The sequence below is a fragment of the Hyaena hyaena genome, unplaced genomic scaffold (genome assembly GCF_003009895.1).
Source record: "Hyaena hyaena isolate Hyena2069 unplaced genomic scaffold, ASM300989v1 scaffold_4, whole genome shotgun sequence".
Classification (NCBI taxonomy): Eukaryota; Metazoa; Chordata; class Mammalia; order Carnivora; family Hyaenidae; genus Hyaena; species Hyaena hyaena.
The window spans coordinates 2,883,655-2,890,814 of NW_024080636.1; the positions used below are offsets into that span (position 1 = coordinate 2,883,655).

The 7,160-nt window shown below is 55.7% G+C and overlaps 1 long non-coding RNA gene across 1 annotated transcript; it reads right to left on the reverse strand.

Annotated features, from left to right (window-relative positions):
* Window positions 1-347: 347 nt before the first annotated feature.
* LOC120235065 lies at window positions 348-4,868 on the reverse strand. The gene is made up of 4 exons (XR_005529290.1): window positions 4,689-4,868; window positions 3,908-4,078; window positions 1,947-2,027; window positions 348-535 (listed from the first exon to the last, which is right to left on the reverse strand). It is a non-coding gene; the product is annotated as an uncharacterized LOC120235065 (long non-coding RNA).
* Window positions 4,869-7,160: the final 2,292 nt, after the last annotated feature.

Genomic DNA, 7,160 nt, shown 5'->3' on the forward strand with positions numbered 1-7,160 from the left:
CCAGGTCAAGTCCAAGGTCACTCTATAAAAATGGATTCCTGAAAAGATATAAACCGGCAATTTACCTGATGCATTTTATTGGCCTCAAAACAAACCAACCAACACCCCAAAATGACCCCATTTGAATAATGAAGGGAGATAAACCCTTCCCAGTTCCTCTTTCATTGGTGAAGAAGGACACACAAAAACTCAGCCAAAAAAGAACGTTCGCAGGCAGCTTCAGGTCTGATTTATTAGCCGCTTTCATTTCATAAACACCAGCATCTCTGTTAAAATAGGATGATATCCAAACGGTCTGTTTGTTTAAAAAAAAATTGTATTCAATATGGGACAAGGTTTAGTTTTATTTTTTATTTTTTATTTTTTTCTTAGACAAAGCTCAGATTCTCCTGACTTCACGCCTGTTACTGCAGCCAGAGGGAAACTGATTTCAGAATCCATCTGATATGTCGGATTTCTTTGTGGCATCCACTTCATCGCTCAGCAGCCAGCCATGATGTCATAAGCCCATCAGATTTCCGGTAGGGGGGAAACGCTGGGGAATTGGAAAGAATGGATGTTTCTTACCCTTCAGGGAAGGGGGGGCGGGGAAGGGGCTGGGTGTGCTTGGGGGGTGGGGGAGGCAGGCTCAATGTTTGTGATATTAAATGTCAGGCAGAAACCTGAAAAATCCAGCCACCCAGATGTTTTCTAAATATCCAGATGTCTGGCACTGAGCAGACCATGCTCCCCCCGCCCTCCCCCCTCCCACTACCCCCCTGCTCCTATCCCAAGAGGCGCTCGACATTTCAGGTTTGACCTCAGGTCTGCAGCGAGTGCGTGCTGCCAGGCTGCACATCCTCAAGGCTGCCCACCCTCGGGTTTGGAATTTTTTTTCTAAATCTTTACACATGGATGACAGGAGTAACTAGGTCCAGATTTTTAAAAGCTGTTGAAGCAGTGATTTGAAAAGTTCAGTCCCTGGAATTAGCTTCCACAGAACACACTCTACACGCCAAAAAGGAGGAAAGAAATCCCCTCGCCAACACTCACACAAACATATGTGACTCTTAAGCCACAGGACTTAAAAACCCCAAACAAAAACCAGTGAGTCTGAGAATCAAGGGCTCGGAGACTGACACGGAGAAGCGATGTGCCCGCCCCCAGGAGCACGCTTCCCCCAAATCAGGAAACCACCAAACAGCTTTGTTCTTCCTGACAAAGCCCCTCGCTTCCAATGAACAGGCAGTGCCAACAAAAGCACAAGGTAGAACTAATTTACGCTGAGGCTCGGGGCTTCAAGGAGTCATAAAGTACAGAGATGCAACCAGCTTTGCCCGGGAAGCTCCCTCCCTACACCTGGCGATGGGGACCCCTTGGCCCGGGGGCGTCCCGCAGGCCACAGACAGAGCGCAGTCCGGACTTCAGGCACAGGCGCCCACTGAGGCCACCACCGAGGCCTGTGACATCACAGCTAATTGCTCCTGAAAATGAGCCAAGAACTGCAGGCTCCCTGGGGCCCAAACCCTGCGGCTTCGCAGAGAAGGGGACCTGGAGCAGAGACAGCTGGGGAGGGGGCCCCCTCCAATTAGAACGACTGTTTGGATGATGTAAAAGAGGGGTGGCTAACAGGAGGGTGTCTAGCAGAGGGACGGAGGAGGTGAGTGTTGGAGGGGGCGCTCAGGGATGGAGGTGAGGAGGCTCTGTGGCCTCATCTTCTAGAACAACCCCTGTGCTTTGCAGATGGGGAAATTGAGGGCCAGGAGTGGCTGAGTGGCCCGCCCAAGGTCACCAGGCTAATTAGCGGGCCAGCCTGGACCGGGGAACAGAAAACAGGCCTGGCATTGCACAGCTCTTCCCTGAACGTTATCTAATTTAATCCTCACAACACCCTGTGAGGGAAAGATTATCATTAACCTCAGTTACCGGAGGAGCCAATGGAGGTGCAGAGAGGTTAAGTAATTTACCCAAGGTCACACAGCTTGTCATTAGCAGAACGTGGCCTGGATCTCCGAGTTTCACCGACTCCAAATCCAGTGGTCTTTCGGCTGGGTGGGGAAGGGTGGGGGCAGTTAAGATTTAACCGGGAGCAGTGAATCTGATTTAAATACATATTTAAAATGCCGGTGATCCCCACAGAACAGAAGGACGTAAATCATTGCAAATTAATTTTTTAAAGCAGTTCCAGTCAGGAGGGCTGGCTGGCTGGGTGGGGAGGCCGCTTTTCTTCTGTCCCTGCCAGAGCCCGAATAAAGCATGCAGACACTCATCTCTAGCTGTGCATAGAGGCAGCTCAATCCCCTGAAGTGGGGAGCAGGGGACTCGGGGGGGGGGGGGGGGGGGGAGGCTAAAAGCTTTGTTGGGCATCTGTGAGAGCATAATCTGCCACAGGAAAGGTGCCAGGCGCGCAGGTCTGACAGAGCCAGGGGAGGGAGAAATTCACTGAGTTGTAGAAACTAGGAAAAATAAAGAGTCGGTCCCTCTAAGCCTGAGTCCTGTTTTCCAGGCAGGAGTTTAAAGCAACTGAGAGTAACCTGGACAGCTAAGTGCAGCCCAGAGGCCTGACTTGGGGTCAGGGAGGTGCTGCCCAGGGTCCTGGCCACTCCAGATTGGGGGAGGGGCTGGGGAGGGCAGGCAGTTACTGTGACCCTGTCCCGTAGCCATCCCGGGGACCCTGCTGGCCACCAGCTTCTCCGGAGTAGCATTTAAAGGAAACCAAGCCTCTGAGAGCTGGGACAGAAGAGTGACTAGATTGGCCTGAGCTCAGAGAACAGCCTCAGGCCCCCCCTTTCTGCAGGTCCCCAACCTTCCAGTGAAACAGCCTTGGCGCATCAGCGGGCCATCTGTACCAAGCCTCTCCCTGCTGGTTTCTTCTACTTTGTTTCTGTGAACTGCAGATGGGGTGTGGAGCCCAGGACTCAGTCCAGGGAAGGGGAAAGAAAAGGTTCTGCCGTCTGGATACCTGACCTTGCGGAGGTATTTTTTCTTGTGTTTTTCTGGGGAAATTCTACCCATCCTCTATTCATTCTGTCTACCACCGGCCCCCAAAAGAGGTTCAGGTCCTGCCTTGGTGACACTCACATCTGATGGAGGGAAACAAACAGTCACCCAATAATGACATAAAAATGTCCATGGAGGGAGTGGTCCCCGGGCTATGACAGCCTGTCAACAGGTGAAGCGTCAGGTCAGTGAGGTCAGGGAAGGCTTCCTGGGGGAGGTGACTGGGGCCCAAAGGTTGAGGAGGCATTAATCCCTCTGACTCACCGTCACCTCTCCAGCGAAGCCTTCCTTCATGCCCACCCAAGGCTGCCTCCCATTCCCGCGCCCCATTCCCTTCTGGACTATTGTTCATCGTCTATGTCCCTGCCCTGCTCTGGAAGTCCCAGACTGGGTCTGCCTTGTTCACCACTGAGTTGCCTATGCCTGGGATGTTTGATGACTACTTGTTGATCAATCAACAAACAAACAAACAACATGTGTAAAGGGCAGCGGTGGAGGAATCACAGAGACTAGGAGGGTGTAGGAGTACGAATGGGGGCAAAAGTCCCCAAGGAGAAGTGGGAGCTGGGACCGAGCCACCCCAAGGGGCACCTTGAGTGTGCAGGTATCTCTTTGCTCCTCTGGGCTCCCTGCTGCCTTTCCTCTGTGGCAGAAACTGGGTTGGGGTGTCCCCTTTCCCCTACAAGAGACAGTCTGCCCCGGGCACAGCACCCCTGGGCACCGGGTAGCTGGGGGAACGGCATCACCTGCCCAGTACTCTTCCTTCCCACCATCACGGCCTTCCCTCCTCCCTTCTTCCCGCACCTGGCGCTGAGGGCCCGCCCGGAGCCACAGACAGGCAGCGGAGGCAGATCCGGGGTCCCAATGCTCCCCACCCCCCACCCCCAGGTCCCATCTGCGCCCTCCACTACCACGCCTGTCTCCTCACTCAGGCAGAAGTGGAAGGAGGGAAGGAGCTGGGCTCCGGGCTTGGACCAGACCGGGTTTGAGTCCCCTCTGCGCGCGTCGTGTCGGCAAGCTGGCCTCTGCCCCTCGGATTCCTCCCAGGTGATGGAGAGACCCCGGGCTCCGGCGGGCGCAGCGCGGGCGCTCCAGGAACCTGTCCGAAAGGCTCCAAGTCACTCTCCTCTCGTCTCCCTCCAGCGCCCCCCTCCCAGCCCGCTGCGGCGGCTGAGGCTGGGGCGTGGGGGTCCCCCGCGGCTCGGGCGGCCGGGAGCGGCGGGGGCCCGCCGGCAGCGCGCCCCGGCCCCAGCGCCCGGCCCCTGGCGCCCGCCGCGCGCACTCCAGCAAACTTTCCGCCGCTGCCTCCCGCGCGCGTCTACACCTGCAGGCGGTCGGGCGCCGCCTCCTGCCCCCCGGGCGCTGGAGGCTGCCCCGTCACAGTCCGCGTCTCCACGGTCTCACCGCTGACCGTCCACCTCAGCCTTGACGACGTCGGGATTTCGGAGGCGCCCCAGCCGCACCGCCTGCGCCCGTCTACGCCGCCACGGCAGTCCCCGGGTCACCGAGGGCTCCTCGGCTCAGGGGCCGCGTCCACGCCGCCTCGGAGATGCCTCGGCGCCCGGGCCGCGTCTACACCGCTCAAGTCTCACGAGGCGCAGAGCGCGCCCTAGGGCGCAGACCCCGCGACAGGCGCTCAGTGAGCGCGGGGGTGCCGCGATGTCTCCGGGCGCCCCCAAGTCCCGCGAAGCCGGCCGGGGGCTTCTTACCTTGCTCGCGCGCTCACGCTCCTGTCCTGGCCGTGCGGTCCCTTCCACACATTTTGCGATATTGTCGGCAGCGAAAGAAAATATTGTAAATCCTCTCCCGGTCACGCGGCTGTCCCCCAATCTCCTCGCTCTCCTGTCTTTTCGGCCTTTAGGACAATACTCGGCCCCAGCGGCCGGCCGCTGGCCTGGGGGGGCTCCAGGCGGGCGCGGCTAGCGGCGGCTGGGCGGGGCCTGGGCGGGGCGGGGGCGGGGCCGGGGCGAGGAGGGGCGGGGCCGGGGCGGGGCGCGCGGGCTCCAGCCGCCCTCCCGCGGGAAGCTGGGGCTCTGCTCCAAGCGCTCCTGTTCCAGCCCTGATTGGTCGGCCGGCCTGCGATGCTGAGGCCTGATTGGCAGAGACGAAGAAGGGGCTCAGGCAGTGGGGGTTGCGGGTTTCATTCTTTGCCTTTTCTTTCTTGCGGCCGCCGCTGCTCTTTTGAGCCCTCCTGAGATCCGCCGCCTTTTCATCGCAACTTCTGTGCACCCCATCATAACACCTAACCACCCGAGAATAACTGTATTTCTTTTGCTCTTTGCTACCAAATAGGTAGCACCTTTTTTTTTTTAAATATTTTAAATGTTTTATTTATTTATTTATTTCTAGGAGAGAGAGAGAGAGAGAGAGAGAGCATGAGCAGGGGAGGGTCAGAGAGAGAGGGAGGCACAGATTGAAACAGGCTCCAGGCTCTGAGCTGGCAGTCAGCACAGAGCCCGACGCGGGGCTCGAACCCTCGAACCGCGAGATCATGACCTAAGCCGAAGTCGGACGCTCAACCGACTAAGCCACCCAGGCGCCCCCCAAATAGGTAGCACCTTGAGGTCCGGACACAGGGTTTGTGGTGCTCACCACTGTATCCCCAGGATATAGGATGTGCTCAAACGCATGTGTTGATTGAATTAACAGAAAAGGTGCGCACAGGTTTTTAGAGCTGTCTGTAAGGCTGGTAACATCCCTAGAAGATAGCATTCTTCTTCAAGAATGGGGAGACTGACGAACAGAGAAATGCTGTCACCAAGGAGTGATGGCTGAGCTGATACTGGGACACGCTTACATCACTAGACCTCGGATCTCCACACAGTGATGTTTTGTGTAGTGTCAGGGCCTCTGTTTCCCATATGTCCAAGGATTAGATTGATTAGAGTGAAAGGTGGTTTGGAAGATTATTTCAGTGAACGAGTATGCGGTTGGCAGTATGAATGGGACATTCCTAGGCTCCATGTTAAATTCTGGGTCCTCTCTCTTACTGGGACCTCCTCCCCTACAAATCACAGGGAGAGTTAAAAGCACTGTGTTCCAACCAGGCTACTATGCCCTCCACTGAGGGTTTGGGAGCATGTGGGAGGATTTTTCTGGTCGGGACAGGGGGAGGGGACCACAGGGAAACTGACTTGAGCAGGCATGCTATTCTGGGGAGAAGGGAGTCTTTGGGAAACCCCACCCCATCCTAGGCTGGTCCTTTTGATTGAAGGGTGGTCTCTGAGGTGGGAAAGAGAAGGCTTCCTCTGATAAAAGCAGGTATCAGAGCTGTTCCTGGAGTTGGGTGAGAGCATTCATTGGCCAGAGAAATGCTACCCGAGATCCTGGAAGTGAATGAAACTCAGACAGAGGAACTGGGCTGGTGACACAGGGAGTTTCCTTGCGACTCTGTCTTCACATGGCCATCTTATTAGGGCACCAATCATTGGTAGGTTTCAGGTCCTACCCTAATCCAATATGACCTCGTCTTAACTTCATTACGTCTGCAAAGACCCTATTTCCAAATCAGGTTACATCCACAGGTTAGGATTTCAACATATCTTTTTTTTGGGGGGGGGGGGACACAATTCAACCTGCAACAAGGCTCAATGAAGAAAGAATATTCTGGCCAGAGGGGAACAGCAACAGCAGATTACCCTCCTAGTGCCCACTGCTTTCTGGGGTCCTATCTCCAGCATCTCTCAGTTCCTGATAACTAGCAACTGCTTAAATGGAGCCAGGAGCCAGCTGATCCTCTGGATATCGGGTCTTCTCACGCCTCTTCTTCCAGCAGACTCTGTGCAGCCTGCCTGTCCCTCCTCTTCCTGCCTGCCTGCTCCCCACCCCCCACCCGCATCCCACATGCGAGATGGACAAGGACAATAAAAGCTGTTTCACAAGCAGGTGGTGATTAATCGCCAAGTTAATTAAAGAGGCAGTAATTACGCTCCGATTTCAGAGGAAGGAGCGATGTCTTGGGCAGGGATGGGTGGTCAGCCTCGGTCTCCCTGAAAAGGTGGGGCTGGAAGACAGGATTTGAAGAGACAGGAAAAAAAGCAACTAACATTTTTTTTAAAATGTTTTTATTTATTTCTGAGAGAGAGAGGCAGCGTGAGCAGGGGAGGGTCAGAGAGAGAGGGAGACACAGAATCCGAAGCAGCCTCCAGGCTCTGAGCTAGCTGTCAGCACAGAGCCCGACG